Below are 9,163 nucleotides of genomic sequence, written 5' to 3'. Positions count from 1 at the left end.
GTACCCAAAAGTGATGGGACAATCAGCTTGACAGGTGTTTCTAGTTCATCAAGTGTGTTCCGTCACGTCATTTGTGCCTGTGTCATAAGAGAGTTCTCAATGTCTTTTATTGATTCTAGGCTTTGCATTTGCCTTTGGAGTCTGCTATAAGGGACGTCAGGGAAGCCATTATGAAGTTGAAATATCAGAAAACCCCCAAAAAAACTTAAACCTACCGAAATCAATAATTCATTAAAAGGAAAGAAAGCACTGGTAAAGCTCAGAAATCGCGAATGGCTTGGTAGGCCAAAGAAGACTTCTACAGTCGGTGACCGAAGAATGCTCACCATGATTAAGAAAAAGATCCAAACAGCTTGATCAGGAACACTGTCCAGGAGGTAGGCATGAGTGTATCAGAGACTACCATCCACAGAAGACTTCACCAGCAAAACTACAGAGGCTACACTGCAAGGTGCAAACTGTAACCTGGCCATCCTGTTTTTGTGGCCAACTAGTGGTTTACTAGTTTGCTAAAAAGTACCTAAAAGAGGCTGCACAGTTCTGGAAAAAGGTCAAACTCATTGGACGACGCTTCATCATACAGCAGGACAAAATATACTTCTATAGAAACTAGGGGGTTTTTAGGGCCAAAAAGTGGAAAGTTGTTGATTGGTATAAGTAAATCTCCAGATTTAAATCTTTTTGAACATGCGTGTCATTTGCTGAAGAGACTTGAGGCAAAACGTCCTCAAAACAAATAACAAACTGAAGATGGCTGCAGTATCTGATCTGGCAGAGCATCACCAGAGAAGATACCCAGTGTCTGGTGGGGTCAATGAGTTGCAGACTTCAGGCAGTTATTGCATGCAAAGTATTGTTGACCAAATACTAACCATGAGTGCTTAATTTGGACATTTGATAAATCTGTCCCATCACTTTTGGGTACCATGAAATAGGTGGACTATGAATAAAAATGTGGTAATTTCTGAATGGTGAAACCAATATATACACAAATACCATTAAAAAGCTGATCATCTCTACTTTATAGTAATTGTTTGATTTCAAATCCAAACTTTTGGAGTGTAGAGGCTAAAGAAGAAAACATGCTTACTTATGAATGGCACTGCATATAGCATTGAGTGGATGTCCTAAACTATAGTACAAAGCCATCAACCCATAATGGCTTTTGATATTTCAGCCAGGCATATTCCACTGCAGTGGAATATTTTGCATGACAGTGCCTTCACCCTTATGTAGGTGTGCTAAGTGCTGAGACATTAACTGATAAGGGTCACTGGACCAAAACTGGGAAAGCACACATGGCATCATGCTGAGAGCGATGGAAAAGTACAGAAAATGTACCCTCTGTCGATTCTCCATCCACAGCCGCTGTGTCTAAATCGAGTCTGGTCTTGAGTCAATAAGTATTCACCCCCTTTGCTATAACACTCCTAAAATTCCCTCAAATGGAAAAATGTCTTCACATTAAGTTGAATTGAGTCCATCTGAGTGTAAAGATAATTGTTAATGTGATTTCGGGATGAATATCTTTTGTTTTGGTCTCTGGTTTTGCATAGGAATCAATTCCACACTGTGAAATCACACCTATCGAAAACTGAGCATTTGAGGGAGGGCTAGATGTTTAACATGAAGAGTATTGGAAAACAACATAAACCTAATTCTTCATGTTTGGGTGATGCTAATTTGATCTGGTGAACCCAAAATTCTAACCAAAACACGAATAGACGGTGTTCACTTTAGTGGGCCTTTAACAGTATGGATTTCCCAATTAAAGGGAGAGGAGACACTATTCACGGACCTCGTGAAGCACTTAACAATACACTCATTGATAGCGTCAAGGCTAACCCAGATGTTATCAGCCAAACACATGACAATCGTCCTCCATCTCCTCCTTCTCATCATCATGATCAGTTAAAAAGGACCCCTCAGAGTACCACCCACTGATCTTTTAATAGATGTCTCCTATCAATCACACTTGTCAGCAGTGAGAATGAAAGGGGCAATTCTGTGCCATCCTCAAAGACTCAACTCATCAGGCTCCTCAAGGAGGGAGCCAGATGCGGGTCATGGTGTAAACGTTAAATGTTCTCTTTGTGTGACCACGGTGCATGTGCAAACACTGACCTTAGGTTTTCCCCCTTCCAAAGCAGCTTACACCATGCTTGTGTTAGCCACGAGGTTTAGAAAAGTGCCTTTGCAAGGTTTAAAGATTAGAAGATAAAAAAAAGATTAGATGAAAAAATAAATGTTCTGTAATGATCTTGTGTAGCACTGGCTGTCCAGGGTTGAGGAACTCATTCATCAGTAGTGGGAATGCAGAGATTGGACATGTGTAGACTTATACAGGAGAGGAAAATGAAGCCCAGGTGTGATAGGCAGCTAAAATTTTACACTGATATGTTGAATGAGAAATCACAGTCAAGGCGTGGTAGCCAAAGCTAACATATCATCTAGCAATTTGCTCTGAAGAAAATAAAATCAGGCCTTTTTTTTTTTGAAAAACTGCTTGACATGTTAGATCTCTCACTATTTTCTTCCAAAGGTTTACCAACATAGTGAGGTTAAGGGGGCAGTGGGGACAGGGGTGGGAGCAGGACAGATGCAAACCCTGTGGGATCCATCCCGCATCTTTCGCACTGTCATCCTTCCTTCAGAGTTTGTGTTTCCCAGACTCAATGTGAAGAGACTACGATGATACTGTGTTGAATTCTAGCACACACACACACCATGCAGACCCTGATGGGGCAGGCAGCTTGTCTCAATACGCGTCACCTGTCAATCTGTCTCTCCCACCATCATAAACAGACATGGGTAGAATTGGGACAGGTCATTGAGGCGCCTAACTCAAAGATGTTAAGAAGTATTCTGAGCCTGCTCAAGATGCAAGGGCCAATAGGTGCTCTGGGAGAACTGAGTTGTGTGTATTAATAAACCAACAAGCATGGCGATGCCTACACCCTTGTGTTGTGTACCCTGGTCAACACATCCACCTTGGCATTGGATGATGCCAGCTCGCTTCCCTGTCAACAAAGGAAGGGGGGAAACCAGATGGAGTGTTTTTCAGTGCACTGCACAACAGAGAAAGAGAGAAGGAGCTCGAGTGCCCTCTACGACACCAATTGTTTCCTGACTCTCTGCTGCCGGCCTTCCGGAACGGAAACGCTTGGACACCCCTTCTGATGGGTAGGGAGCATTGGAGGGGACCCGGGGAGGGGTGCGCTGGTGTGCCAGCTGCTATTTATGCTCTAGAGAGAGTGTGGAGGATAGGACAGGAACAAGGAAAGGGGGTGGGGGGGGGGGGGGGGGGGGGTAAAACAATGCTACTGGCGGCAGCTCTCATGGAGCATATGTATTGTGTCCTTGGAGGAAGAACATGGGTTTCCTTGACCTTTCACCTCATGCAGCAAGGCTCCCTATCATTGTCTTTGTTAATATGCTACACTCAAAAAATGAGTCACCGCATGGTGTTTCTAAGCAGAGTTATTTGATCCTTCTTTTACTGTTAATCTCTGGTAATATACAGCCAAACCCTGGCCCTGCTGACACCGACATAAAGATTTGTGATACTCCAGCAGATTTCAAGTGCAGGTCTGGTCTGGGTGTTATTCATTATTCACATGTAGTATGCTTCCTAAAATTGATTTCTTACATATCTGGGCCAAATCTACTGATGCCGACGTTATTGTGCTGTCCGAGACCCAGCTCACTAGGTCTGTCGCGGATAAGGACATCTCTATTGGTGGGTATAATGTTTATTGATGTGATCGCCCCAGGAGAGGGGGGGGATAGCAATTTTTGTAAAGACTACATTTCTTGTAAATATTGTGCTCTCTAAATCTGTCAGCAAACAAATGGAGTTCCTAGCTCTAAATATTGAGGTTTCAAAAGGGCTCTACATTACTATAGTCGGTGCTACAGACCACCGTCAGCTGTTGCTGATGCTCTTCCAACACTGTCACAGTTGCTATCACAACTGCAGTACAGCAAGATCATTTTAACAGGTGACCTTAACTGGAATTGGCTTAAGCCTATTTCTGAGGGTTTTAAAGATCTCTGTAGCTCACTAAATCTTACCCAATTTATCGGGTCCCCCACACACCCTAACCTTAAATACCCAGAGAAATCCTTTTTAATTGATTTGTTTTTAACAAATGTTCCCCACAAATATTCTGAGGCTGGTGTTTTTGCAAATGACATTAGTGATCACTGCGTAATTGTTGCAGTTAGAAATGCTAAAATTCCGAAGTCAGAGGCCTCACTTTGTTAAAAAAAGAGATTTGAAGCACTTCTCTGAACAAGGCTTTTTGCACAAGTTATTTCACCTTGACTGGGAGAAAATCAGTCTCATTCATGATGTTGAAATTGCTTGGTCACTTTTTTATGACTTGTTCTCTCGTACTGTGGATAAACATGCTCCTGTTCGAAGGTACAGGGTTAAGGGTCGAGACAATGCATGGTTCTCCCCTGACCTAAATTACTCCACAAAAGATAGCAAAAAACCGGCTGGTCCAGATAACCTGGAATTGTAACTTTTTAAAACTCACTGTGGATTTTATCGTCAAACCCTTGTGCAGCATCTTTAACCTCACCCTCACTCAAAATGTCATCCCCAAAATTTGGAAATCTGCCCATGTTCTCCCCCTGTTAAAGGGGGGGGACCCTTCCTTTCTTAATAACTATAGGCCTATTTCAAACCTAACCATCTTATCGAAGGTCCTTGAGGGGTTGATAAATGATCAACTAAAGGAGTTCCTGAGTGCTAATAACATTCTTTCACCGCACCAGTCTGGCTTCAGAAAACAACACAGTACAATCACGGCATCCCTAAAGGTTGTCAACGATATTCTCGAGTCACTGTAAAAAACCTGTGCTGCTCTTTTTATAGATCTTTCGAAGCCCTTCGATACTGTTGACCACCTCATCTTGAAACAGCGGCTGCTCAACATTGGCTTTTCAGAGCAGGCCATGGGCTGGTTTGAAAATTATCTATCAGGCAGGACACAATGTGTTAAATTTGACGGTACTTCCTCCAGTGTAATGCATGGTGTCTCAGGGGTCCCCCAAGGTTCTGTTTTGGGACCACTTTTGTTTACTATTTACGTTAATAATCTGGGTCTTAATGTTCCAAATGTACAGTTTCATTTTTATGCCGACGATACTGTTATTTACTGTTGTGGTGCCACCGTTAAATCACTTGAGTTCCTGCAGTCTGCTTTTGGTATTGTTGAATCTCGGTTGTTTGATTTAAAGTTGGTGTTGAATGCCTCAAAAACTAAATTGATGCTGCTCTCAAAAGCCAAGAAAACACCCACTTCTCTTCCCAACATTACAACCTTGCAGGGCAGTCAGATTGAATTAGTGTTAGAATACAAGTATCTAGGTATTTTAATTGATGATCGTTTAACTTTTAAACTTCACATAGAAAACCTAGTAAAGAAGCTAGAGTCAAAAACAAACTATTGTTTTTCTTACTCTGCCAGGAAAAGATTGGTTGAGGCCACATTCCTCCCTCCACTGTACTGTCTCTATAAAATATCTCTATAGTCAGTGCCCTATGTTGGTATAATGAAAGAGATATACCTCAGGGGACCTGCATACAACAACGCTCGCCATACAATGCCTAGCAATCAAGAGAAGTTAGAAACATCTTCTTCTCCTGTCACGCGGGAGGTCAAACAGAAGAAGAAGAAGGAGCGGAGGGCAGCCTCAGCCTCTCCTAACAAAATCCTCTATTTTAACAGGATGCTGAATGTCAAGTGCAATTCTGTCAAGTTTAATGTGACGAAAGCTGACACTAATGTGCCTGCTCTCACCATAGACTCAAAACCCTCCTTTGAAAGCTTATGTTGACAATGACAAGAACATTTAAGACACTTATATAAAGGATATTATAAACCATAGTGTCAATCTTAAAGTTATCGCGTCCAGTGTACCAGTGTCTCTGTTTGGAATATGACTGACCAAGTGCCTAAATGTCTATCATGTGAAGTTAGGACCTCATACGGTTTCCTTTTTGTACTCAGAAGATGTACTATTGTACTACTGTATTTGGTTGATGTCTCAGATGTATTTGATTAAACAGTAAAAATACAGTCTGTCTATGAAGCTCTCGTCTAAATTGTTAAAGTAAAATATTAGTGATTGAACTACAATTGTCTTTATTCTCTAAGACAGAATCCTGCTTATGTCTGTTTCATGTTGCCACATGCTTCAGATCCCATATGAAAGTATGTACTGTATGGTTAAAAAGTTATTTTAACACGATTAGGAAATAAGCATCTTGAAGGGGTTTGTTCAAAGGGCCAGTTTAAAATAACAAATTGTTCACCTGTTTGATTGTCTGTCTGCTGCAGGGCCTTCCTGCTGCTCTGGCTGGGCTGGCTACACACACACACACAGCTGACGTTGGACTTCTAACACACACAACACACAACATACACACACACACACACACACACTAAGGGAGAGCTCATTTTGAATGCCAAGTCAATACAATAAATCAATGGCAGCAGCAGATAAATCCCAATATTTACGTTTCCACTCTACAGTAACCATGTCTGGCCATTTGTGACATTGTATCAACTTTCAAATGTCGATCATTTGAGAACAAACATTTTGCAACGTGTGTGCTTAGGTTTAGCGTCGTCCCAAGGTTATAGGTACGTTTATGCTTAGGGTGGTCTCAAGGATCCCACTTAGAATCTATGCATGCCTACACTGCCCTCTAGTGCTTAAGAAAAGCAATGACACAATAAAACACAACCGGTCAACTACTTTTCATTTGGTGTTGTGTGAATTCAGTATGGTCACAGCATCAACATAATACAGTGTGTTTGTATAAAACATAATAGATTGGTGATTTAAAAGTATTTTCTCAAAAAAATAATAAAGTTAAAATATGTTTCACTTCAGAAAACTGTGAAATTGAAATTCTGACTCTGATTTTTGAACATGTTTGTATGAAATCCAGACTCAGACCCCATGAAATATGTACTTTTTATTGATGGATACCATGTGAAAACCAGAACCATTGCTCACTTGGGGGGCAAGTTATACATTCTGGCCACGGGGTGGGCCTCACTGAGCCAATATGCGTTGAGAGTTGGAAAATGTCTGTCTCTTTTCTGTGGCTTGCTCGGTTCTACCCCAGCAGCTGTTTAAGTCCGAGCCTATACTGTAGCAGTTTCTCAACTGGTGGGTCGCTACCGAAAAGTGGGTCTCGTTCTGAATGGGTCGCTGAGTGTGTGGTAAAAAAAAAAAAAACTGTTATTTTAACACTAGAAAGGCCAAAAATAGTTCTAGTGCTTAGCTATTTGATGTCAAACTTTTATTGCCTTTGCGATGGTCACATTCGCACCATTTGAGCAGTAGCTAACTATGGCGAAGCGCAAGTATGACCCCGATTACGTCAAATATGGATATACAGACATTGAGGACAAAAAGGAACTGAAACCACAGTGTGTGTAAAACGTCATTTAGAAACGAAACATCCTACGTGCAAAGACAAACCAGTGGAGTACTTTGAAAGACGACTCCATGAGCTGAGGGCATCGCAGAAGTGCCGAACAGCATCATGTTCAAAACAAGAACAGGCACTCCGCGCATCATACCACGTAGCTCACCGTATTGCAAAGGCCAAGAAACCCCACACAAGACCTTCTCTTACCTGCAGCAATGGACATGGTCAGACAGGTGCTAGAGATCAATCGGCGGCGGATAAGCTGAAGACCATACCACTGTCGAATGTTACCATAGGTACGCGCATTGAAGAAATGTCTGGTGACATAAAACAACAGATCACAGCACGCATCCAGGCAAGCGCTTACTATGCCTTACAGATGGATGAATCCACGGATATTGCTAGCCATGCGATTTTACTTATTTATGTGAGAGGGACAGGTGTGCCAAGCTTGTAGCGTCATACCCAAGAAGACTTGAGGCTGTAATCGCTGCCAAAGGTGCTTCAACAAAGTACTGAGTAAAGGGTCTGAATACTGATGCAAATGTAATATTTCAGTTTTTTATTTGTAATAAATTAGCAAACATTTCTAAAAACCTGTTTTGGCTTTGTCATTATGGGGTATTGTGTGGTGATTCATGAAGGGAAAAAATGAATTTAATCCATTTTAGAATAAGTCTGTAACATGACTAAACACTAAACATGACTAACAAAATGTGGAAAAAATGAAGGGGTCTGAATACTTTCCAAATGCGCTGTACATGTTAATTTGAGACATATCGTCTGCTATGTGTTGAGTAACTCAATTATGTGAAGAGTACAAGAGTAAATGTAATTCATGTGTGTTTCTTGTGACTCCGTAGTCATTCAAGATGAATAAACATGCTTTGCTTCGTCAGAGGACTATCCTTAGGCCATGAACCATGGAACATGTGTGTGTTTGTGTGTGTGGTTGTGTCAACTTGTGTCGTTGTGTACATGTATAGCATGTAGGCATGTGTGTATCGATTAATTTCCAAGTGTTCTTGTTTTAACCATAATTTTATGCACAATATAACAGAATAATCAATAATTCAGTCGATAAAATTATAACTAACTTGAACATAATTTAGTAATAAAACATTTTAAATATGCTGGTACAATTCAGTACAAAAATAAAAGCAGTGAACTGTCTCCACAGGTAAACATTATCATTCATAATTCATAGTCCACTGCTACTCAAAACAAGATCAGTCTATACTCCTATGACAATGCTTTCCTTAAGACCTATATTATTCCCCAAGGGTGGGTCACGTTTTAAGACTAGGCTTTGGCTGGAGACATTGTTTTGTTCATCTTGAGGGCCACAGAGAAAGTCAAGAGGCTTTGCAAGTCTGGGTCCTCGACTGGTCCTCCTATTAAGTGAGCCAACAATAGATGGCGCTGTGCAACCTCTCAATCGAGTCACCACAGTACTCTACAGCAGAAAAGTTCTTTGGGTGGAAGTTGCCCTTAAATCTAAGATGGGTGGGAAAGGCCAAACGGAGTTGAGGTCAATGTCAGGGGCCATCGTCATCCTACTCCACCAGAGCCACATCTAGTAGTAGATCTACAGCAGGGGAGACTGGTGGAAGTAGAAATCGGAGGACGGGCTCATTGTAATGCATGGAATGGAATAAGGAATGGTATCAAACATGTGTTCCTCATTCCATTCCATGCATTACA

General features: G+C 41.4%; 1 protein-coding gene across 1 annotated transcript in view; it reads right to left on the bottom strand.

Annotated features, from left to right (window-relative positions):
- Positions 1–9,143: 9,143 nt before the first annotated feature.
- crlf1a (cytokine receptor-like factor 1a) overlaps positions 9,144–9,163 on the bottom strand; it is a 10,478-nt gene continuing 10,458 nt past the window's right edge. The window contains exon 9 of the mRNA XM_083684175.1: positions 9,144–9,163. This exon is cut by the window's right edge and continues 473 nt beyond it. The gene's annotated coding sequence lies outside the window, so the exon portion shown is untranslated.

Source organism: Argentina silus (assembly GCF_951799395.1).
Source record: "Argentina silus genome assembly, chromosome: 13".
Classification (NCBI taxonomy): Eukaryota; Metazoa; Chordata; class Actinopteri; order Argentiniformes; family Argentinidae; genus Argentina; species Argentina silus.
This window is presented reverse-complemented; position numbering and strand designations above follow the sequence as displayed.